Below are 24,540 nucleotides of genomic sequence, written 5' to 3' on the forward strand. Positions count from 1 at the left end.
TAAATGATTAAAGGAGGAGTGCTTGAATGAATAACATGTCAGGATAATTTCCAGAGCACAAGATAAATATTAGGTGACATTAATCTTTTCTCACTTCATTCCTCAGTATGTACACTTCCTTGAAGGTAGTTAATTTACACTCTTTTTTAGAGTATTTGCCTTTTCCACTGTGCCAGTCTTCATCACAGCAAAGAGTTGGAGTTTTAATTAAATGAAAAACAGCATATCAGGTCAAATCTTCTACAATTATTTGCATGTGGCAAACTGCAAAAAAGTGTACATAATACATTCAACAAACAAACATGAACAATAATTATAAAAACAACTGCAGTCAAATCCAATTATATTATAGTCCACCTAAGTTTTGGAGTCAAAACTATAATAGGTATTTATAAATCAACAGAAATATATCTATATTATAATTACATGAAAGTAACAGACAATATGGAGATGAGGAAAAAATGAATATATTTGACATAAATCAAGGGAGATATTACCTATCAAATGTGTATAAAAGAACAGACAAATCCCTTTGGGATCCAGCTTCAGTTTTTTAAACCTTCTCAAAACAATGTTGAGTTCATATTTTCTTAAAGTAAATAGTTTGCAGTTTGTAGCCAAAAATTTTAATGGTATATTGGGGTGAAGAGATGCGTTTGAAAACAAACCAAAAAAACAAACAAATAAATAAAAGCAGCACAATGATGACTGAGATAAATTCTTTAATGAAACTTTAAAAAATGTCTTTAAGAGAATTAGATCATTTTTTAAAGTAGAGTTCCTAGTGATTTCTTATTGTCGAGTATACTCAACTTGATTAGCAAGTAGAAGCATAAACTTTAAAACATGTTTTATGTTTTAAATCATAAATATATATATGATTTAAATATACATGGATATGTCAGCATATTCCAAAAGAATTTTCTGCAATGATGGAAATATTCTATATCTGCATTGTCCAAGACAGTAGTCACTAATCTCATGTAAGTACTGAGTACTTAAAATGTGGTTAGTGTGTCTAAGGAACTCAATTTTAATTTTACTAATTGTAATTAATTTAAATTTAAATAATAAAATGAAGGTAGTGGAAAGCACAGATTGTATGTGTGTGCTCTTAGTATTACCTAAAGGCTAAGTACTGGCTCTTTCAGTATTAGGTATGTAATAGAAGGAAATTTTGAGAATCATGGAGCAAATCTCACAAAACCTAAGACTGAAAAATTGAATTATTTAAACCCTCTATTATCAAATTTGTTTAGCTCAGTCTCTCTGGGATTAAGTTTGTCTGTTAAACAAGCAAACAAACAAAAAAGCAGGTTGGGTCAATTTCTGGTGCTGATTTTTTATGTAGAATTCTGAAGCTAATAACAAGAAACACCTAACAGCCCTTAATTTTGAAATTACACATTTTTGTCTAAGCCAAACATGCATACATATGAATAAGAATTCTACATCAAAATTAATTTTCACTTTTCAATTTAATTTTAAAGAAAAGCTTTAGCATTAGCAACATTGGTAGAATTACCAAAATATTTATACTTCTACTTCCAGAGTTAACAAGTAAAGGAAATTTTTGTAGTATTTCAAGGATGGAGCCCTAACTGTGAAAGAGATGTTACCATCTGGATGACATTCAAATAATTAATTTATAACCCTTGTCTCAGTTTGTAAAAATAAGTTGCAAACAGACGTGCTTAACGTTAAGATAGTAATCTAAGGTACAACAAACCTGTATACCTATTCAGATGTTCCTTGAATTCTTTTGTTAGTACTGTCATATTTCTTGATTTAAATTAGCCAGCAACAGTTTCAAATGTAAAACAAAAGCATATCATAATCCACAGCATTAAAGTATGGTTTGACTTGCATTTTTGTACAGTCCTCCAAAGCCATATATCCAAATTCAAATTTAAGAATAAGATGGATGAGAATAAAGTGCTGTTTTTTCCTACAAAGAATTGATATTTAAGGAGCGCAACACAACAGGATATGAATTATGATATAATAATTCATATCCTTTGCATTGTTATATATAAGACTGTACTTAGCTCCATTTAATGCACAAGGTGTGAAGTATTATCCCATAATTCACACCATGAAATGGTTTATTGTGCTTATAAACAAGTCCCTATACAAAAGTTTTTTATTAAAAAGAGTAAAATGTTCCAATTTAATATGTTTTTAAAAGGAAATGTGGGACTATAGTAAGAATGGGAATTAGAATAACATCAAACATGGTCTTGCATTTTAAGCACATTTTCTTTAACCAAAATCAAAATATATTTCTTTGCATTTCCTGACTGATGTTCAGATCCAGGAGGTGTTTTAGCAGCTAAGTCAGCTTAACTACCCTATAGTTACCAAGATCCCATTTTTACAATTGAATCATCCCATTTTTACAATTCACCTCCCCTGCTAGGACTTTTACCATTACTTCAGAGCCACATAGCCTTCTGAAGTTTCACTTGTACTTTTAAAGCATGCTACTTTTAAAGCATGCTTCTGAAGTTTCACTTGTACTTTTAAAGCATGCTAGTTTAGTTCTTGTGCACAAAAAAATAACGAAGCCTCCCAGCTTCGAAGGTAACAGGCAAAGATATAAGCAGTGATTGGGAGAATGATTAGTTAAGTTAAATGATATTCCCGACACTTTTGAGGGCCAAGATCAGTCAGATGGCAGACTATTAATTGAAGTTAACAGGAAAATAAGTGAGTGGCAGTAAGTTTTATCGGTTTTTGGCAACTAAAGAATGTCACTCGCCATCAGGCTCTACAGGGCTTAGGTCATTAGCCACTGCAATTGCTGACCTTTAACACACCCTGAAAGGAATTCAAGGTGGAGATCAGGAATGAGCACTCTGTGGTCCGGGAAGAACTGGCAGAACAGGCCTTCAGATAGTTAGATGATTTTAGGAGAAAATTGTAGAACCCAACTTCTTGCATTTTCTCATACCTAGAAAAACACTTCAATCATTAGCAGAGACATCTGCTCCTTGTGACGAGAGCAACTGTCTACCAAGATGTGTGCTTGATTGCATGGACCCCCTTCAAAAAAATCATATATATACTTCCCTACCACCCACCTCTTTGAAGTGTTAATCGAATTGGTTCCCACTGCTCACAGCTTACAAAATCAATGCTCGCAAATGTTGGTAGAAAGGAAAGTTGCCTTTAATCACAATGCCAGCAATCTGGGAAGGGGTGGATTCAGTATCTCCCAAAAACCACCTCCAAAGAATCTGCTCAGCCGTGAAAGCTTTTAAAGGGAAACAGGGAAGTAATCTCAGTTAATCATTGGGATAAGGGGTCAAAGTCCTCTTCATCCCCCACTGTACGCTCGCAGGCGCAGGCTTGTCAACTCGTGATCTTCCCTTAGATGCTGTTTTGTTCATACAGTTTGCTCATGAGATTACTGAAGGGGATGCTAGGGAAGAGATCTGGCCATCTGTTAATTACTAGTTCTTCATTTCTACTTCTTTGATCTATGGAAAGAACCAACAAGTTAGGTGAAGTATTATGTGATCAATAGATTTGAAAGGTGTGCTAGGGCCAGAGATGAGTAGAGCATGGAGGTGCCTCATTTAAGGTTAGTGACAAGACAAAAGGGGCCTTCTGCAACAACTCTTTCCTGCAAAGAGCTCTCTCCTGCTAAAAGCTGCTTACAAATCCCCACTTGTCAGAACGTCATTCCATTTCTATGGGATCATGGGTGAAGGTCCGTCTTCTGTAACTTTTCATGCTGACATCGGGCACCATATTCTTAGAGTGGAAGCTGTTGACACGGGTCTGTGGCATCTCTTTTCTGACAGTTGTAGTTGCCCATTTACATATACAGGCAGAGCAAGCTATAATTATTTTGATGCTCACAGAGATATAGATTATCATGAGCAATAGTGTTAATTCCATTCTCTTAAGGCCAGCTCTTAGAACTGTGCCAGCCACAGACCCAGTATTGCTCAAGATGGAGCAGTTTATGTCATGGCTGCAGTCTGGTCATCGTGCAGTTAGCTTTTTCCCTCTGGTGGCAGATAACGGTATCTGTAGAACAACTCAGGAATGTGCATCAGACACTGAGTTTGTGACTCAGGGAGGCCTGGGAGACTTCAGCTTTTCTTCAGGAGACATGGAGGGGACTTTGTACTTGGGGCTATAGGGTTCTGCTCTGCTCAGTTCCAGGAGCAATTCCACAGAGCTATGTGAGAGGCTGTCTCCTAGGCCATGGCCCTCAGTAACTCCCCAAATAAAATCAAACTCACAGCTCTCTTTTTGTGCTTGTGTGTGTGTGTGTGTGTGTGTGTGTGTGTTTCATTCAACAATTTGTGGGACACTTTGGAAACAAGTCTAATAATACTCCTTTTGCTTTTGTTTGTCTTTTTGCATTTGGGGGAGTAAAATATACGTAATATAAAATTTGCCATTTTACCTATTTTTACCTAAAATAAAATTCAGTGGCATTAAGTACATTTACAGTATTGTACAACCATCAACATCATCCATTTTCAGAAGTTTTTCATCATCTCAAACAGAAACTCTGTATCCATGAAACAGTAACTCCCATTCTCCTTTCCCCAAGCCCTTGGTAGCTTCTATTTTACTTTTTGTTTCTATGAATTATTTTGGTTTTCAACTGAATTGTGAGACTGTGTACTTTAGTGTTGGCACTGCAGAAAACTATAGTCTTCCCTGATTGTTGATGCGTAAGCCCCAAACTTTTCTTTAAAGAGCATGACTTAATTTCTTAAAAGTGAGATGCATTTACAAAACATAAACTTAGTGATATATTAATAGCTTCAAGTAATTTGTGCTTTGTTTTTTTATATGAATATTTTTGTATTCTTGATGGGCTGTGTCATAAAAGAGAAGGATGGAGAATACTCTGTTGATTTCCAATATCTGAGGGTTTGCTATACGGACTTTGTTTTCACTGGGACCTGGTCCTGTATTAGAAGAATATGATTTGTATAAGGAATAATTTGTACAAAGGTCAACTCTCCCTTGTTAACTGAAATCATTGTGACTCTTGTGAGAGTTATTTTGCTAATGTCTTTGAAATTTTTTTTTTTTTTAGAAATATATTTTTATTTTTTTTACAAATTTATTTATTTTTGGCTGCATTGGGTGTTCGTTGCTGCGCGCTGGCTTTCTCTAGTTGCGGCGAGCGGGGGCTACTCTTCGTTGCGGCGCGCGGGCTTCTCATTACGGTGGCTTCTCCTGTTGCTGAGCACGGGCTCTAGGCACACGGGCTTCAATAGTTGTGACACATGGGCTCAGTAGTTGTGGCGCACAGGCTTAGTTGCTCCACGGCATGTGGGATCTTCCTGGACCAGGGCTCGAACCCGTGTCCCCTGCATTGGCAGGTGGATTCTTAACCACTGCACCACCAGGGAAATCCCTCTGAAGTTTTTAAAGGGACATAAACAACTGGATATACTTTCTAATAGCCATATAACTTATAAAACTTGATTTTTAAGGTACTTAAGTTGGACTATTCTTATTTTTACGTTAGTGCCACCCTCCTAACCTTTTAAAATAAGATATGTAGTCACTGTTAAATGTTGAGGAATGATCTCAGAACATGAGAAAATAGAATTGCCAGTTTTTATCAGGTTTTAATATTCTAGTATTACTTTAGTTAAGTAAAAAACCACTCTGTTTTGATTCTAAGTTGCCTCATATAAGATATACCATGGTATTGAAAAAATTTAACTGGTACATTACTTCAAACAAAGATTAAGTTTCAGAGATATTAGCCAAAAGCCTAGAGTTACTGCGTATTTTGCAGGTAGGAAAGAAAACTAATAAAACTAATAATTACATTTTTAAGCATCCTATCAAATAAGATTTCTTATAGCTTGATTAAGTCTATTAATTGGGTGGGAATCTGGCTCAAATTACTTAAAACATCTTTAGCCTGCATGTCTTCTGAGTAAAATGAAAATTCTTAAACATACTCTGAGGAATGTATGAGCTAATTTATGTGAAGGACTTGGAACAGCACATGGCTTTGAACAGTTTCTGGTACATAGGAAGTATATAAATGTTAACTGTCATCATGATCATCACTTTAGGCTAATGTAATATTGTTTGCTTTTACATATTATTAGAAATAATTCATCCTCATCTCATTTTTCTTTAGCCCATTTTTTAAAATTTAAGACAATAGGATTTTCAACCAAATTTATGAATATTTGTCTTGAGAAACTTGTACTTTACCCTGATAATTAGCTATTGATGGCCTGCATGAAGGGTGATATTAGATTAATTACACACAATCAAGTTTAGATCTAAAACATATTCATATAGAGAATGAATATTTGTTGATATTAAAAAACAATATTACTAACTCCTATGATAGCTTTTTAAATAATGATATTATTCCATGTAGCAATATGATCCCCTGTGTATCTAGATCCTTCTGAAAACTAACTCATAGATGTCCCACAAGCAACTTAACCTCATCAACTACAAAATTATTACTGTGTATCGCCCCTTATCCTACCCCCGTAAAAATGTTCCATTCCTCTTTTATTCTGATTTTGGCTAGAAGTAGATCTAATTAATATCGTATTACCAATCTAGGAAATTCATCACTAATTTCTATTCACTTATGTTGTTTCTCTGTTTCTACCTCTGAAATACCACCCAGAGTCATTCATATGTCGATGTCTGGGCATGCTTCGGTTACACTTTCAATAATTCTTCACTAGACCATGCTTACTTAACTGTTCCCCCTGCTTGCTCAGTATCTACGTCCACCTGCCATCAGCCTGAATCTATTGATATTATGCCTTATTCATCTTTTACCCATAGACTGTAAAGCATAATCTACTTGGAAATGTGCTAAGTGAAAACTAAATGATTATTAATTACACTGTGTTTATTAGCCTCATGATATTTATTCTTTAAAATGAGTGCAATTTTTAATGAGTTTATCTTCTAATTAAAGGAATAGTCAAGTCTAGATTAGAAGACTTCTGAAACCTACATCAGTCTAAATCTAAAACTTAAATTGTTGAGGACTAAAGGCTAGCCTGTGTTTGAGCACATACTCATTACATTTAAAGAAGGGAATCGAGACAACTTTTAACACCTAAACTCCTCCAGGCTACTTTGCATTAAAAACATCAAAATATTTGTTAGAAAAAGCATTTTCAGTAGAGTTTCAAAAGACTCCTTAACCAAAATAAAATCACTTTAGAGCCATTTTCACCTAAATATTAAAAAGAACAAAATCATGAAAACATAAACGGTTAGTGTCTGTGCTTCCTCAACGGTCCTCATCAGACTCTGAGCAACTCCTTTTGCTGATGTCAACCAGAGGTTTGGACTATAGCGGAAAATGTTCCATTTCTTACTTCAAAATGCAGAATTAATAGATGTGAGCGAGAAATAGGTAAGTGCATAGACACTTTGCTAAAATCTATTTATTCTTCTTTACATTTATTTTATAGTAACTCATTCACATTATTATTATTATAAATGCATTAAAAATACCTATCCAATATACAATTTAATACATTTCATATCTAAAGTATATTATAGAGCTTATTATTTTCAAGAGAAAGAAAAAGAAACTGTAAGCATATTTATGCTGTGGATTTTTTTATCTGAATAGTTCATATATAAAGCACTTATTCAAAATACTGTCTAAGAAACTTAATTAAGAAAAATACAGTGTAAAATAAGACATTAATTAATAGTAAAATTCAAGCTTGGTTACTACTAAGTATTAAAATGTTAATAGACCATAATTATAAAATAAAATACTAGTTAAGTCCTGCATGAATTATTCAATATAATAATTTTACTATATATAAATGAGAATAAATATATCTGGCAATATAGTTTTTAAAAGTGGTTTCAATATATTATAGGCAGGCATTATAATCTCCATTTAACCAGAACACATTTTCTAATATTTTGTACAAAACATTATTCTTGCTTATACAAGACTGCAAAAGAGAAAAGTGTTGTTTTTAAGTACATTGTTTTAATTGGGGAAAGAAACTCTACTGAATCCTTTTATTACATTTAAATTAATATTTTTGAAAAAAAAAAAAAGTACAAGGACTTATTTCCTGCCAGTTCTTTGTGCCTTAAACAAGTTGAGAGTCAGAAAATTCCTGGTTTTAAATGGACATTTGATATAAAGTTTCAAAGTATTCATTATTAATGTAAAACAATAGAATTTGATAACCTATTAGATGTTTTTATAAAAATAATCTATATTGTGTCTTGAACTTCATTTATAGCTGGGGACTCACTAGGGTCCATTTCAGTGTTTCTGTCTGAGTCATAACATTGTGACTTGGAACAATAATGTTTTGTCTTTTTTAAAAAATAATTTCTACATAGATAGGTACTCTGGGAGCTTTCAAAGAAGTATATATTGCTATCCTCAACAAGCTTTAATAAAGGTCAAAGATAAAGACCAGCAAACATTTCTGTTTGTACATAGTTTTCAAATAATTAAAAAGGAAAACTCTTATATACTTCTACTGGTCATCTTTTCAGGTCACTAACTTCTTGAGTTATTTCCTGCTGCTCAGTTGTGTTAAGTAGTAATAATTTGTCTTTTCACAGACTTTGTCTTACTTCTTAAGGCATAATGATTTATAAGTAAAAATTGTATGTATGAAAGAATGCTATAATACTTTGCTAAACAAACTAAATACCAATTGGGACAATAATTACCATTCATTTATTTTTAAGTGTGGTTATTCCTGGGGGGTAATGGAATATGAAATTTCATTTGATTTAGGCCTACCATGTGAAACTTTGACAATGCATGGAAAATGTACTGTAATGTAAGAGATAAGATTATGTAAGAGTTATACTGAATGAATAAAAATTCTGACCCCAGCTGGTATGCTTGGGAAATAACCTCCCTAACACTTACTTTCCCCATCTATGAAATGGAGATATACATAATGCATAGATTGTCTTGAGGACTGCATGAGATAATTTGTATGAACTACTTGGCATAATACCTGGCACAGATTAAGTACTTAATATATGCTCATATGTTGTTGACATTGTGTAATTATTTTCACTATATACTGCTTATTGATAAATGGTCAGATAAATTTAATGCATTATGACTGTTGTCTTAGTTGAAATCAAAAGTTAGATTTTCTTTTTCAGTTTGATAATTAAGTAGTCAATGATATCCTTTATACAAGTTAAAGTTCAACATCAAAAGTATTATCTTTATTTATTTCCTAATTAGATTGATGTTTACATTTTTAAAAATCTACTGTTTATTGCTCTGAATACTTTCAGATAACATATGCTGCATATTTATTTTTCAGGTGAAAACTTCATCATTATCCCACATTATTCTTGCTGGTTCTTACATATTCTTCCCAGTTCTTGATCACTATTTGAATAAATTCAGTAATTGTCAAAGAAATGATACACCACCTATTGCAACAACAATACTGATTCCTGCTTTTCTGTTTAGTTCTTGGAAGGCAGCTATGTTTATTACCACTGTACTACCAACGCTGCACTCTGTTGAGTTCTTGAACACGTATTCCAAGATGACAGTAAACAGCATGGTTAGATTGTATCATCTTGCTTTCTTCTTCTGTGTAGAATTATTTGGATAGAGGTATAAAACATCATAAATTCTGCAGTGCCATTTTAGCAGATGATTTCATAAAAATTCTGTGTCATTAAATTAATTCTGATTTTTTCCTCAGTATATTGAACATAGTTGAATTTTCAAATGAGTCATAGTCTTACTTGCCTTCAAAGAACGTGAAACTAATTAGGATGTGATGTTCTTAAAATTTAGTTCTTTTCCAAATTAAAAAAAAAAATAGATGTGCCATGGACTTGAGCACCCTAAATGAAATCTGATTTATGGGGGAAAAGAAAGATAAAAGAAAACATATTTGAATGTTCGCTATTTGCCCAATTTTATGTAGATGGTAATTTGATAATTTACTTATCCCTCACATATTACCAAGCATTATTTTCCCCAGTTCATAGAGGAAACTGATATATAGAAGGAACTTGACTTGCCTAATATCAATTAGCTAGGAAACAATGAAATTTGAATTCAAATTCAGAAGTATTAATTCAAGTCTCCATCCTTTCCTCTGCTGTACCTGTTAATATTAAAACTACTTGTTAGGAAAAAAATACTTGATGAATAATTAATGTATTCATGAAGTGATTAGTCCTCCAGATCCATCTTCTAGCCTTCTCTACCTGGTTTGGGCCCAAGGCAGATGTACTATATAAACAGCATCGCTGCAGACTTTCGAGGGGATTTGGCCAGTGGGAGTCATCAGAAGGATATAAGAGTGGGAGAAGAGTGAGGTCAAGGTGTACATTTCTTCTGTTCCATCATTGCCAGGTTAACATAGGTTGGCTGTATCTAAGGCCATAGTGTATCTTAAACATCCCACTTGTATACAGCTGTCATCTCTGGTTTCCAGTGATTGCTTCCTCATCTTGCCTCTTTGGGCCCAGAGATAGTTACAGGTCTCAAAACATCTCTTTCTAGCCCAGTAGTACTGTAACATGCCCTTGGTTGTTTGCCTAAATGCTATCCATATATTGTATTCATTATTTTATTAAAGTGCTCTCAACTCTACAGTTGCTTGTTCAATTATTATCTTCTGAAGCTCTTAATAATATAATTGATTTTATTATCTTTGCACTGTCTGGTATTTTAGTACATGGAATCACTTATTATCCCTGTGTACGTTGTCCTAAGATGTCATCCATACATGGATAATATGTATCAGACTATTCAGTACATATTTTATACAGTGAATTTTATTTCTTCCCATGTAAATGGCAAAAGAAGTTTGAACTTTTTCATGGCCAAATAAATTTAGTACTGTGCTTATAGTTTCAATCATTTTAGAATTCTGTGCAGATAGAAAATGCTATGTATTTGTAATAACTCACATAACAAATTGCACTTCTATTTTGTCAGTAAAAAAGCTGAAGCCCAAGAAGTTTAGGCAACCCTGAAATCACAGCGCTAAAATGGATATAAATCTATATAATAATTTCCTCCTCATGTATACATTTTCTATTTTCTTTGAAGTCCTTTACAATCTTTGATGTTTTCAGAATCTCCTATAATATTGTTTAATAATCCGAATTTCTTTTCAAAATATTCTTGCAAGTTTGTTTTCATAATTTCTGGAATCATCTGCTATCTACAACTTGAGTGGATGCTTATTTTGCATTGCTGACTAGCCACAACAGAGTGCTTAACTAAGACTTTCCTCTTCATTCCTTTCTCTGTTAAAAGTGTACTTCAGAATTAATGTGATCAAGTCTATGCATACAGTCCTTCATTGAATTGATACTTTCATTTTCCTCTGACTTCCTGTTATTTTATATTCATTTGCTAAAATGATGCTTGTCTTTGATTTCAATATTCAAAGATCTGATCCCATGAAAATGATGCTATCACTTGTTACTGAGGCATCTCTGATATTGACTTTTAAAAACCTTTTAGTACAAACTCAATCAGCTCAAGAAATACTGCTACTCAAGAAATACAAACTTTTTTTTTGATGTTAGAATCTTAAAAGTGTGGTGGAAACAAGTTGTAGAAATGTTTGCTTATTTTAAACCATCAAATTTAGTATATCAGAAATTATAATTATTCAATTTCACACAATTGAAAAAGGAATTCACTTGTAAATTTACTTTCAAAAATGTGTTACATATATAACACAGAGATATATTACGTATATATCTTATTTGTAAAATATATATATATAAAGAGATGAATGGATAAAGAATTTTAAATGAAGTTTCTTCTAATATAATAGACATTCGTGTTTGAAAATATTAGTGTATCATTGATAATAGTACAAAAACTTTTAAATTGGTTATTAAAATCACAAAAATAATAACAAAATAACATTGATTTATTTTAATTTTTAAAAATATTTACCTTTTAGTCCAAGGAGAGGCAGCAGGTTTTGCTCTGCATGGGTTTTGAAGGGGAAAGTCAGTGCAGCCCACATACTCCATGTTAGCAGTATTTTGGGACAGTTCTGAGACGAGAACATGTGTAGACAATAAAGGGGAAACTCACAATTTGGTCTCCATGTAGGAAAAGACAGGATTAGTTGGCCTTTTCAGCATTTCAAGGTCCTTCGGCTTGTGGATGTGTTGGGAGCAGGTGAAGGAGCTGTGCCGATGCCTTTGAAGGCATATTCTCAAGATTTAAAAAAAAAAAAAAAAAAAGTACCTTTTGTCTACTATTTGCTTTAACACAATTTAATGGTCAGTCAGTTACATTTTCTAAGTCAGCTTATCTTCATCAAAGAAAGTTTTACCTGTGTTCAGTAGTTAACTCCTTATGGCTAGTGTATTAGTACTTCTGATATAACTCTGATCATTGTAATTTGTTGAACAGATTCAGAATGGATGAGACTAAAGAAAGACTAAAGAAAGAAATTTCAGAGATTTTTTGTTTCTGTCTTCAACAAAGTACACATTTGAGATGAATCATCTTATTTCTGACATAAAACATGTCTTAACCTCATAAATGTGTATATTTTATATATTTTGAGATAAAATTATTTGATTATAGTTTCTACTTTTATTTCTAATGTAAGAATAAAAATTGAAAAGAACTGAAAAGTAGTTTCAGATTGTGCTGTTTTAGTTTTTAACCATATTTAATAATGATTTGACTTCCATTATGAAGAAAAGTAAGGCTTTTTATTATTGTTTTAGGTGTTCTCAGTGTGGGTCTGTGTGTGGAATGGGTGATACCACCATGAGATATGAATACTTAATTTATTAACTTAAATCAGTTAATAATGTCTATACTACCCCCAAATTCTAATAGGGACATGCTTAGATTAATATATTTATACTAACCAAAAAGCTCCACCTTCTTTCATCTCTCTCTGGACACTCTCATTTGCACTGAAATCCTAATTCTGAAGTTTTAGTATAACAAAAAATACTGAAACGCTCAAATTCTCATGAGTTTTCACATAGGAAAAATGATTATTTTTTCTAAAGACTTCCTTGTTAAGATTTCTGTTGACACCTGGGCTCCAGTGGAACTTACTGTCTGGACTGAAAATAAAATGCATTAGATATTCAGAATATTAGTATAATTTCTCTATAATCTCTGTTTTGTCTTTCATTTCTTTAGGCAAAAATCTCCACCCACAGAAGCCACTTTTTGCTTACACAAGTGTTATTTTGAGCATCATTTATATCTCATACTGTGCTAGATGCCAGGCTTTCTAAGGAGAAATCATGCCTGGTGATGATAAATTGGATGATCCTTTTCAAAGAACTTAAAAGTGGCTCATCATCGTTAGAAGGCACATCTCAAGAGGATGTGATGGGAGAAGATGCAGAAAAGAAAGGTAGAGGCCAGAAAAATCCCAGGGTCTTGCATGCCAAGCTAAGTAGTGTGTTCTTTTTTTTTTTTTTTTTTTTTGCAGTACGCGGGCCTCTCACTGTTGTGGCCTCTCCCATTGCGGAGCACCCGCTCCGGACGCGCAGGCTCAGCGGCCATGGCTCACGGGCCCAGCCGCTCCGCGGCATGTGGGATCTTCCCGGACCGGGGCACGAACCCGTGTCCCCTGCATCGGCAGGTGGACTCTCAACCACTGCGCCACCAGGGAAGCCCCAAAGTAGTATGTTCTTTATCCTGCAGGGAAAGAGGGCTCCTTGAAGGATTTGAAACACAGAAGTAGCATCATCAGGTTACTGTTTTGGAAAGACTATTCAGAAGGCAGCATAAGGAATAAAATTGGTGGAAAGTCATTGTAGATATAGACAACTTAGAAGGTATAACAAAAATTGAGGCTGGCGACGATGAGAGAGAAATGAAGTAGAGTAGAGAACAGACATAAACATTGACCATTTGGGCTCAGGATTAACAATAGTTCAAGATGCTGGCCTGATTTCTTTTCTTGGCAACTGGGTGCATAAAGGTGCTATTCAAGAAGAGAATGAGTATACAGAGGATCTTATTTGGGATCCTGAGAAATGAATCTAATTTTGTGCATATTGAAGTGCCTGTAAGTTGAATGCCAAGTAAATATTACGAGCAGGTTTTCTCAAGGATAATCTACTTTTTAGAGTGAGGCAAAGGATTAGACCATGAAAACTCAAATTTATTACGCCTGACATAAGGAGGTAATTAAATAGTTATTAAAAATCTGTAAAGTAGTCGAGGTTATTCCCAGGGACCACATAGGAGAATAATGCTTAGTGAGAGGCTCTTCTTCACTTGACTTTAACCTCGTTACTTCTGCTAGATAAATTTTTCTAATGCAACCTCTGCTCGTGTTGCACCTTGGCTAAAAGAAACGCTTAATTTTTTTATGCCATATGAAATACAAAGTTTTTGACACTCCAGGCTACATCATGGCTTTCAAACCATATCTCCCTCTAGTTTTTTCCACATACCATATGCTACAGCACAAATGAAAAACAAGCTATTTCCTGAGTAGCCAGTTAGTCCCTCCCTGATCTTTTGCCTTTGATTTAGAATTTAGTCTCTATAAATCAACCAGTAAAATACTCCTTGAATATGATTTCCTTCTTGGAAATTCCTTAGTTTTTCCCAGTTGCACTTGTTTACTCCATGCTTTAATACCGCTTGGGTGTTGTTCCTCCCTCATTATTTATATGTAATAAGATGTAGGCTATGGTTATTTTTGTGCACTTACTTTATATCTTTACCACTAGATCAAAATCTCTTTTAGAGAAGAATATGTATTTTTATTCATTTGGCTTTCCCTTCTATACTTCGATCATAGTATATACTCAGTAAATATTTGAAGTAGTGAATTAAATATAACATAATTTATATTGAATTGAAAAATTAAATAAATAAACTTTAAATACATATTTAATATTATATATTTAAATAGTATCATATCTTGAGCTGGAAATGTTCATTTTATAAGATGTGAGAACTATTATTTACACAATTATTTTGCCAGCCGCTACATCGTATCTGTTTAAATAAGGTTTTTTACTCATAAGGGTTATTGGCATACAAAAACTTAGAATAAAATTGTTTTCATAGTGATAAATGAAAACATATATTCTACATTACACATCACATTATGTATATACATAGAATATATGTTTTATGAAGTAGTGAAGTTAAACTGGAATCTATTTATTTTGGAGAATAGATTACAAAGACTTGACGCAATGGAAAAAGTACATACATCATAATCAGACAGAACAGCTTTAAAGTCCTTGAGTTAGGAGAATGAGTAAGTTTTTTTACTTTGAGTGACAGCATCCTCATGAATAAAGGCATACATGTCTTGCAAGACTACTATGAGGGCAAAAACACTATACTGTGACAATAAATACGATCATTATTATTACAGGTGTGTTATTATTCCACTGTTATTCCATTATTATTACTAATTCCATTTTTATTAATCACTACCACTGTTGTATTAGTAATACATATATTAACATGTGTGCATATATATTCTAATGTAAGGTAACATGAAAAATGCTTATCTTTGAAAATAAGATTATGCAAAGTGACTGGCATACTGATGGATATATGCCCAATATGTATTTAGAGCATAATCATAGCCTGTTTGTTTTTCGTATTTCAACGTATTTCCTTAACTATATTAATGTATAATATCAGAAATTAGTAAAATTATTGCATAAGAGCACTTGGCTTATTAAAATTATATATAATATTTTAGGAAAATGGGCTGTTTTTAAAATGAAAAAGATAATATAGCATCACAAATTGAAAGGAAATTAAATAACTGGTAAAAAATGCAATGAAATCATCCTTATAAAGTTTAAATATTATTCATTATAAGACAGTTCCTATTAGCTAGGATGGTCTTTGGTTTGAGATTTATAAGTAGAAAGCCTAAGATAACATATCCTTAGTAGGAAATCCAAATGTACCATCTATGCCTCTGTATATAATACAGTGTCTATCCAACGCCAGGGAAATACTATTCTATCTCAAAAATTCTTCCCATAAGGAATTTTTGAAGCCGTAAAGCAAAGTTACTCTGAGAGATAGTGTCAGTTTAAGTCCAAACATTTTAAGATGATTCTTAAAGAATTAACTTATTTATAGCACTTTAGTTTTATTCTGGTCTTTAAGAATTTTAGAAAAGATCAAATTGCTCTACTTAAAACATTACCAAGTTTTTCTTTGTCTTGCCATTTTACCATTTTTTTGCTCTTTCTAATCCTTGGAGTAAAACCTGTTCACTGTTGTTAATTCAAGAATATAGGAAAGCACCCCCTCAAAAACCCTCTTATCTTCACCACTAATTATTTTATGTAACTTTGAGAAAGCTCATGGGTGTTATTGTTCTAACTGAAGAAATTATATAGGCAAACATTTTTAAAACACTTTAAAAGTATTGAAGTATTAAATATAGAAATATGTTCAGGCAATTTTAGGTATAAAACGATTTGGAGCACTGTCTATGAAGTCCAAAATCCAGGTCACCATATTATTATTTCTTGGTTATTCTTCAAAATTAAATCAAGAGTGAATATATACTATAAGCAATTATCACCATATGTCCTTATATAAAGTCCAGATAAAACCAAAATTTTAAGGGAAAATTAAATTTTAAAACGTCAGTGGTGTCTCTTTGTAGCTTACATTTTCTTCTGAATTTTGTTTTAGTAAAATAAAGAGAATACTTTTTTTATATTGAGTTTGTTTTGATTGAGTTATAATAAAACATATAAGGTATTGTATGCTCAACTACTGTAATACCGAGTTTACATCATAAAGCATGCAAATGTATGATTATGTTTTGTAGGTGCTTATTATTTTAAGATTTGTAACTTGTAAAGATTTGTAACTTGAGGAAAATGCACATTCTCTATGCATTTGTAACATCACATACGAATTTAAAAATTCATAAAAATTTTATTGAGATATAATTGTCATTGTTTAAATTTAAGGTGTAAAATGTGTTGATGTGGTACATTTATATATTGCAATATGAGTGCTACTTTAGCCTTAGCTAAAACCTCTATCATGTCATATAATTACCATTTCTTTTTTGTGGTAAGAACAATTAAGAGCTAGTCTCTTAGCAACTTGAAGTTTATAATAGAGTATTGTTGAGTATAACCTCTATGCTGTGCACTAGTTCTCCAGGACTTACTTATCTGTTAGTCTCAAGCTTGTACCCTTAAATAACATTTCTGCAAATTTTTAATGTAGTATCAGCAATGTGAATAGGATCTATGGTACCTGTTTTTGAGGGTTGTATCATAGCAATTCAAGTAGGAAAAAGAAACAGTGGTGTAAAAATACCCCTAGGATTACCATTTATTTGTAGCATTCATTTGTCATTTACTATATGTCACTCACTGTGTTAAACTGTTTGCACAAATCTCATCCAATAATCACAACACCCCAAACAGGAGATCTTAATATTAATCTCCTTTTAATGATGAGTAAATTGATCCAAGATGGAGAGGTTCAAGGACAGGCTCCATTTCATAAAGATGTCGGAAATAAAGTCAAAATTTGGACCCATGACTGTCTGACTCCAAGTACAATGTTCCTGTCCCTATGCATATTGTGTCACCAGTGTTGGACTATTTGAAAGAAGCCTCAGAGAAGAGCCAATCTGTAGCTTGCATTTTGTTGTTTCTAAAACTATATCGTGTATATTTCCACAATCCTCTTTATCCATTGAGGTGTCTTTCTTTTGTCCCTTAAGTGGGGCCTAACTTTCCAAATCCTTATTGAATAACCTTTCACAGATTTTTCAGAGGAGGAATAACACTACTCAGCCACTCAGTCTAGATATAAGGTCCACATGCCTCACCCTCCTCTTAATCTCTCTCTCCATTGGGTCTTCCTTGTCACCTCAATGCCTAAAATGGGTCTTTGTAGCTCATTTGTAAAGTAAACGCAAAGAGTCACAGGTTATTTGTCAGTGATCAAGACTGACACTTTATGATGCAAATTTATCAGACACTTTTTCTATGCTGGATGAAACTGTGCTTGGAAGTAGCTTATAATATTTTGTATTTCTTCTTTAATTTATAATTTGTTCCCATTGGGAAAAAAGGAAGATTACAAAAATCAGTTGGATCTCTTTATTTATAAAATAATGGAGAGTATACATTAATATGGAAACAATGTTTACTTCTTGTTAGTAGGATTACCAGTGATATTACCTTCTGCTGTGTTAATTTTTTGTGTTTTCTAATTTTCTAAACTAATCATATATTATTATGAATTGTATATTATGTTTATCACCAGAAAAAAATAAATTTAATATGGCTACAACTTTCAGTAAAGTTCCCTTCAAAATTGAACTTTTCTTTGTTATCTTTTTCTTCTTCCTTCCCCTCTTCCTTTTCCTTTTTCCTTTTCTTCTGTGTTTTTCCATGGAAAACTTCATTTTGATCTTGGCTAATGAATAGTTGGAGGGAGACATAATAAAATACATGATAGACTCATGTAACCATAAAAATATGAAAAAAAGCACAACCCTAAAGTCAAAGTCATAATTCCCCCTCGCTACAATATTGGTATAGTGTCAATTAAGCCTTTTCTAATATTTGCCATTCTGAAATGATAGCAAGGCACATAAATTACCAAATGAAGTAAATCTTTTTCTAAAAGAATCACCACAGTAGAACTATAACATATGTTTGGCTTATTTAAAATGTCTCCAAGCTCCTAAGTAGACATTTTATTTGGAAATTCTAGGGAGCTGAAATGCATGAAGTAGAATCACCAGATGAAATAATTATGTTGTAAAATATCAAAGGGAAGGAGCTGCTTGTGAGGTGGCATAAAACCAATAAAATTCCAAGCAAGCTAATATTATAAGTGACCAAGTGACAACAGTTTTAAAGTCCTAACAGTGGGTGATGAATAGACTTTCTTTGCTGGGACACTTCTATTCAGATGGGCAAGGAAAAAAGGATTTCAAGAAATCCAACCAAACAATAGGAATGACTAAAATATAACATGAGATAAGAACATATTAAGGTAAAGGACAGTAAAATTGAGAATAAATCTATAAAATGAAGTGAATTGTGAGATTTCAGATTTATGCAGTAAATTAGCCCTCCAGAGTCAGGCCATTTTGCAATATATTTCAAAGGTAGTACACATTTTGCTTGAGTGACCAGGTTTGACAAATTACATAGGATAAATTAACTAGATAATTGTGAGTAGTAAATTTTAATACCTCTATGGGATAAAATGATTGTTAAAAGAAGGTTTTAGGTGCATTTTGTTAGCTTGCTTCTCTTTTAATATTTCTAGTTGTCTATGACTGCCAGAGTAAAAGAAGCAAAAAAGAAAAAGATAATATGCATATTCTGTAGGGTTGGTAAATTGAGTGGCAAAAGGAACCTGAAAAAAATAATTTACAAAGTTTTTCCTTTTTAAATAACTCTGAAGTCAATGAAAGACTTTCTTTAATGATAATAAGAATTTTCATATCTAATAAATGGTTCAAATTTGAAAATTCCAAAACCGCATTCTTTCACATTGATAAATGGTGCCACTGTGCATCCTGTTCTTAAAAATAGAAGCCTGAAAGTGATTCCTGAGAACTTTCTCTCCCTTACCTCCTCCACTGATTGATTACATTAGATTCTGCACAAGTTCCCCATGTCTAAATCACAAACTCCACCTCCCCATACAAGGTATTAATAATACTTGGATCACTGTGGTGATAGCCTCTTAATGTGTCTCACTTCATGTATTCCTGTCTTATTCATATCTGTTTTTCTCATGAAAAAACTGAAACCATAGGATGTCCTTACTTAAAAAATAAAAACCTTCAATGTGTTTCCTTTGTATTCAGCATAAAATGTGAACACACTGCAGTGGTGTACATGTCCTTGTCTGACCTGCCCGCTACCTAGGTCTGCACCTCATCTGAAAAGCCCAACTCCTTTTCTCTCTCCGTGGCCAACCATACTGTCCTCTTCCAAGTCTTGAAAACTGGCCAGTCTCTTTCTGGCCTCAGGCCTCTGTGCCACACTGTTTCCTCTGTTTCAGAATTTCTCTTTCTTCCAGCTCCCTTCACACCTGCTCCCCACTCGGTATCTATCTGACTCTTCAAATGACCTTCCCTTTGCCCACTTTCAGTGTTTCTTAAAAATAGCAGCGGTGGATAACAGTGTGAATGGAGTATTATTGTCTTGGAAAGAAATTATTTTCTGATACATGCTACCACATGGGTAAACTTTGGAAACATTATGCTGAGTAAAATAAGCCAGACAGAAAAGGACAAATATCATGAGATTCCACTTACACGAGGTACATAGAAACTGAAAGTAGAAAAGTGGTTACCAAGGGCTGGGGAGGGGATAGGGAGTTATTGTTTCATGGATACAGTCCCAGTTTGGATGTTGAAAAAGTTCTTGGTGATTGTTGCGCAACAGTGAATATATTTAATGACACTGACTTGTACTTGCTAAATATATATTATGTATATTTTACCACAATTCAAAAACTCTTAAAAAATCACAGACATTTGTTTTGTAATTTTCTCTCAGCAACCTTTTCCCCTTATTAAATTTATCATTGTTTTGTTAATATATTTAAAATTTATAATTGTATATCTTATTTTTTCACTTAATTAGTAAATTTTTCCCAAATTAGCCTGTAAGTTCCATGAGAACAGGACTTTCTGAGTTGTGTCACTTGTTTTTAATTCCCCACTACCTGGTTTGTGCCAAGCTCAAGGACTAGCATCAGTAGCCACTGAATAAATACCTGCTAAATGAATGCATAAAATCTACATCTGTGATACAACACAGTATGATATATTTTTAGATAAACATGTTACTTTGGGATACTTTTAGATTTACAGAAAATTCCCATATATTCCTCACCTAGTTTTCCCTACTATTAACATTTTATATCACCATGGTATATGTATCAAACTAAGAAAAGCAACTTTGGTATATTACTATTAAACTCAGACTTTATTAGGATTTCACTACCTTTTCCACTAATATTTTTTTCTATTCCAGGATCTAACCCAGAAGGATGGCATTTTTGATGGTAGTGATACAGAGTGATGGCTTTCTGAGTTATCATAGTAGTTTTCCTGAATAATGCTGTAATATCATGAGGGAAAAGAAATATAAACATACACCATATCATGACAAGACTATCTCTTCCTTCACTACTCTGTTGTGACTGGGTTTTTGTTACTTACTCATATTATATTCTTCTTTATTTCCTAATTGGTATTTGTTTTTTGTTTATTTATAGAAAGAAAATACCCTTTTGTTTTAAGCAATTTCCAAAAAAAAAAAAATTCCCCCTGTGAAATTCTAATTTAGTATATATAACCCTTATTTTTTTCTTTTCTTTATTTCTTTAAATGTATTTCTTTTGTGCTCACACATTTTAACTATCTCTTAAACTCCAGACATATGTAAAGCAAGGATGTACTTTACTTCAAAGTACTTTTATTTTATCTTCCATTATGTACAATTTAAGCATTTGCATCTAGATATCCAGGCACCACATGAATCTGATTCTCTCAGATTGGCAAACACTCGTTAGAGCAAACAGGTGTGGAAGAATCAAGCAGCAGCATCTGTGAGCGAACGTCACACAAAACCAAGAACATTTTCCAACAGCTGGACACCAGTTTGAAGACATCAGAGGAATCAAGTGAGCTGGATATATGTTAGAGACAAATGTCAATGCCAAATTTCTTCTTAGGAAAAACAATTCTCTCAAACATTTTCATCCTTAAACAAAAAAGTCAATACCAATAAGATGTTTTATATTTATTTGGTCAAAAGTTTTAATACAAAAATGATTTTTAAAAGATTTCAGGAATTTTGCGTAAGGACAAAAATCGACACCAGCAATACAGAACTTATGTTCGAGTTCATATTTACTTATATATTTGTTGATACACTAAGATTTTAACTACTTAAAAGAAGCAACATTTTCCAGTTTGCCAAGGAGGAATTTTATTGCAATCTTAACAGGAAGAACTTGCTGCTTTATTGGCTTTTAAGGATTTAAAGCAAAGTAACAGTGCTACATCTAAACTTTATTAAACTGTTAATTGCCATCTTCTCTTTAGTATTCTAGATTCTTGGATTGATATATTTAAAATAACACTTTTTTCTTCTTTGAAGAAATCATCATCAATACATTCTAAATGAAATACAGAATAACTAAAAATAACTCATTTTATTTGTCCAAATTTGTATTGTAGGGCATACTTCAAAAATTCTTTTCTGTTTCATGTGAAAAATAAAAACACTACTCCAGAAAAAACTTATAGCAAAAAGCAGGTATTTGTCGATTTAAAGAGTTTACAAACGAGGGGGTGTGGGTGTGTATGGAGTAAGTGTATTTAAATAAAACAATTCTAATGAATGTTTTAAAATACAACTGTTTAAAACATATACTTAAACCTGAAAAAATTTACTGCAACTTATTCTAAGGCATATTACAATATCAAAGTAAGTAATAAAAAAGAAAATGGAAATAAAAGTAAAAGCACTTACATGAAACTTTTTGGGGGGGGGCTGTGTTGGGTCTTCATTGCTGCACACGGACTTTCTCTAGTTGCAGCGAGAAGGGGCTACTCTTCATTGCAGTGCGCAGGCTTCTCATTGTGGTGGCTTCTCTTGTTGCGGAGGATGGGCTCTAGGCACGCAGGCTTCAGTAGTTGTGGCACGCAGGCTCAGTAGTTGTGGCGCATGGGTTTAGTTGCTCTTCAGCATGTGGGATCTTCCCAAACCAGGACTTGAACCCGTGTCCCCTGCGTAGGCAAGCGGCTTCTTAACCACTGCGCCACCAGGGAAGCCCCCATGGAACTTTTCAGTATTAGCATCTAATATATTTCATTTCTTCACCATGTTATTTCAAATTATTACATTGATTTTTAGGTTTGAAAGGACTGTGTAACACCAGCATAGTGTTTGAGAATCTACATGAGGGACAAAGATAATAGATTCAAATATAACTCTGATAGAGAATACCAACGTGAGTTTTGGCAGCTTTCTTAACTTTCCTGATTTTTCTGGAATATGGATATATTAATATACCCCATATAATTTTCTAAGATCTACAATGAGTTTATACATACAAATATCTTGCATAGTCTCTGGCCATTAGTAAACCTTGAGTGTATTTTAGGTATTAGTGATATTTTCCATATTTGATCTTCACACTAACAAAGCTGTCAAACAAATTGGTTGTTCCTCAACTGTGTGCATCCAAGTAAACTTACGTGTGAATTTCTAAAAGGAATGAATGCATCACTAGGAATTTTAAATAATTTTAATATTTAACTTTATGTCCAAAGTAAGATAATATAAAGAGGTACTCTAAAATAAGATGAACTTCTTGTCTATATGCATGACTCAATCAACTATTATTACCAAAGATTCAACTGCAAAAAATGCAGTAAAACTTGCCCCCAAATGCCTTTAGCGTGATGTTCTAAATGCTAAGTGACTATTTCCTTTTCTTAAAGTACATCATTGATATTGTTAACCATATTCAGCTCAGTTCTTCCTTTTATAATAAGCCAAATACATTAATTTACTTTCTGAAGCTTCATAAAGGAAGGAATAATTATTCTTTACCTCTGTGGTGACAAGTGTCAATTTTTTTCCAGCCCTCACAGGGTAAGCTAAGTCTTACTACATCCACAGGAAAAGGTTTTTCTACTCATGGTCTCTTCACCTGACCTCAGGAAGAATCTGGGAAATAATGCTCTAGTTTCTTCTGTGTTCTTTTCTTGGTTAAAATGTCTTTATCTTATATTCTATTAAACTACTATAGTTTTATATTGTATATAACTTGGAGGCATATAAAGAAAATGGACTTACTGTAATTTAAAGTAATGAAGAATAACTAAAGAATCTCCTATTTTCAATATTGACTCTAAGTATTTTTACTCTATGTAATTTTCCATTGTCTTAAAATATAAAATGATCCCCAAATTTCTACATCACATGTAAATTTGATCTATTTATGTAAAAATTATAAATTGACACTGAGTCAGAAATTAAACATGGTAACATAAAATACTAAGAGATCCCTTAGTAGAGTTCGTTCATAGACGGACCACTGTTATTCTGGAATTCTGCAAGGTAGTTTTTCACATACATCCTGTTAAATCAGAATCACTAATTTCTTTCTTTCATCTATGCTGTAAGTCACTAACCAAAAATATCAGGTAATGTTCCTGTATATATTTCTGTTCATGCTTTAGTAATGCAGTAATTGAAGTTTTATTTCTTGAAATGTTTTTAACTGCTATATATAATAGCAGAAAGTATTCTAACACTATGTTCTTTGAGTTTGCATATTAGGGGAATATTGAAAAGAAAATGACCTTAGTATTGATTAATATCAATTAATTAACTAATACTTGGCAATTAATTAACAATTAAGCTATTTGAGAGGTCAAATCTTCTATTGAACCAAGGTTCGGATGCCAATGTGTTTCTTTATTAAAATCCTTGGTCTGAGCTTGGGCTAACCCTGGGATATTTGGAATCATTTATAATCCATGTACTTTATGATAG

At 32.9% G+C, this 24,540-nt stretch overlaps 1 long non-coding RNA gene across 1 annotated transcript in view; it reads right to left on the reverse strand.

Annotated features, from left to right (window-relative positions):
* Positions 1 to 3,153: 3,153 nt before the first annotated feature.
* Positions 3,154 to 24,540, reverse strand: part of LOC137223075 (uncharacterized) — a 32,726-nt gene continuing 11,339 nt past the window's right edge. Inside the window, exons 2-3 of the long non-coding RNA XR_010942710.1 lie at positions 22,507 to 22,931; positions 3,154 to 3,482 (exon numbers count right to left, since the gene is read on the reverse strand). This is a non-coding gene — a long non-coding RNA (uncharacterized lncRNA). The remainder of the gene's footprint in view (positions 3,483 to 22,506; positions 22,932 to 24,540) is intronic.

The sequence above is a fragment of the Pseudorca crassidens genome, chromosome 4 (assembly GCF_039906515.1).
Source record: "Pseudorca crassidens isolate mPseCra1 chromosome 4, mPseCra1.hap1, whole genome shotgun sequence".
Classification (NCBI taxonomy): Eukaryota; Metazoa; Chordata; class Mammalia; order Artiodactyla; family Delphinidae; genus Pseudorca; species Pseudorca crassidens.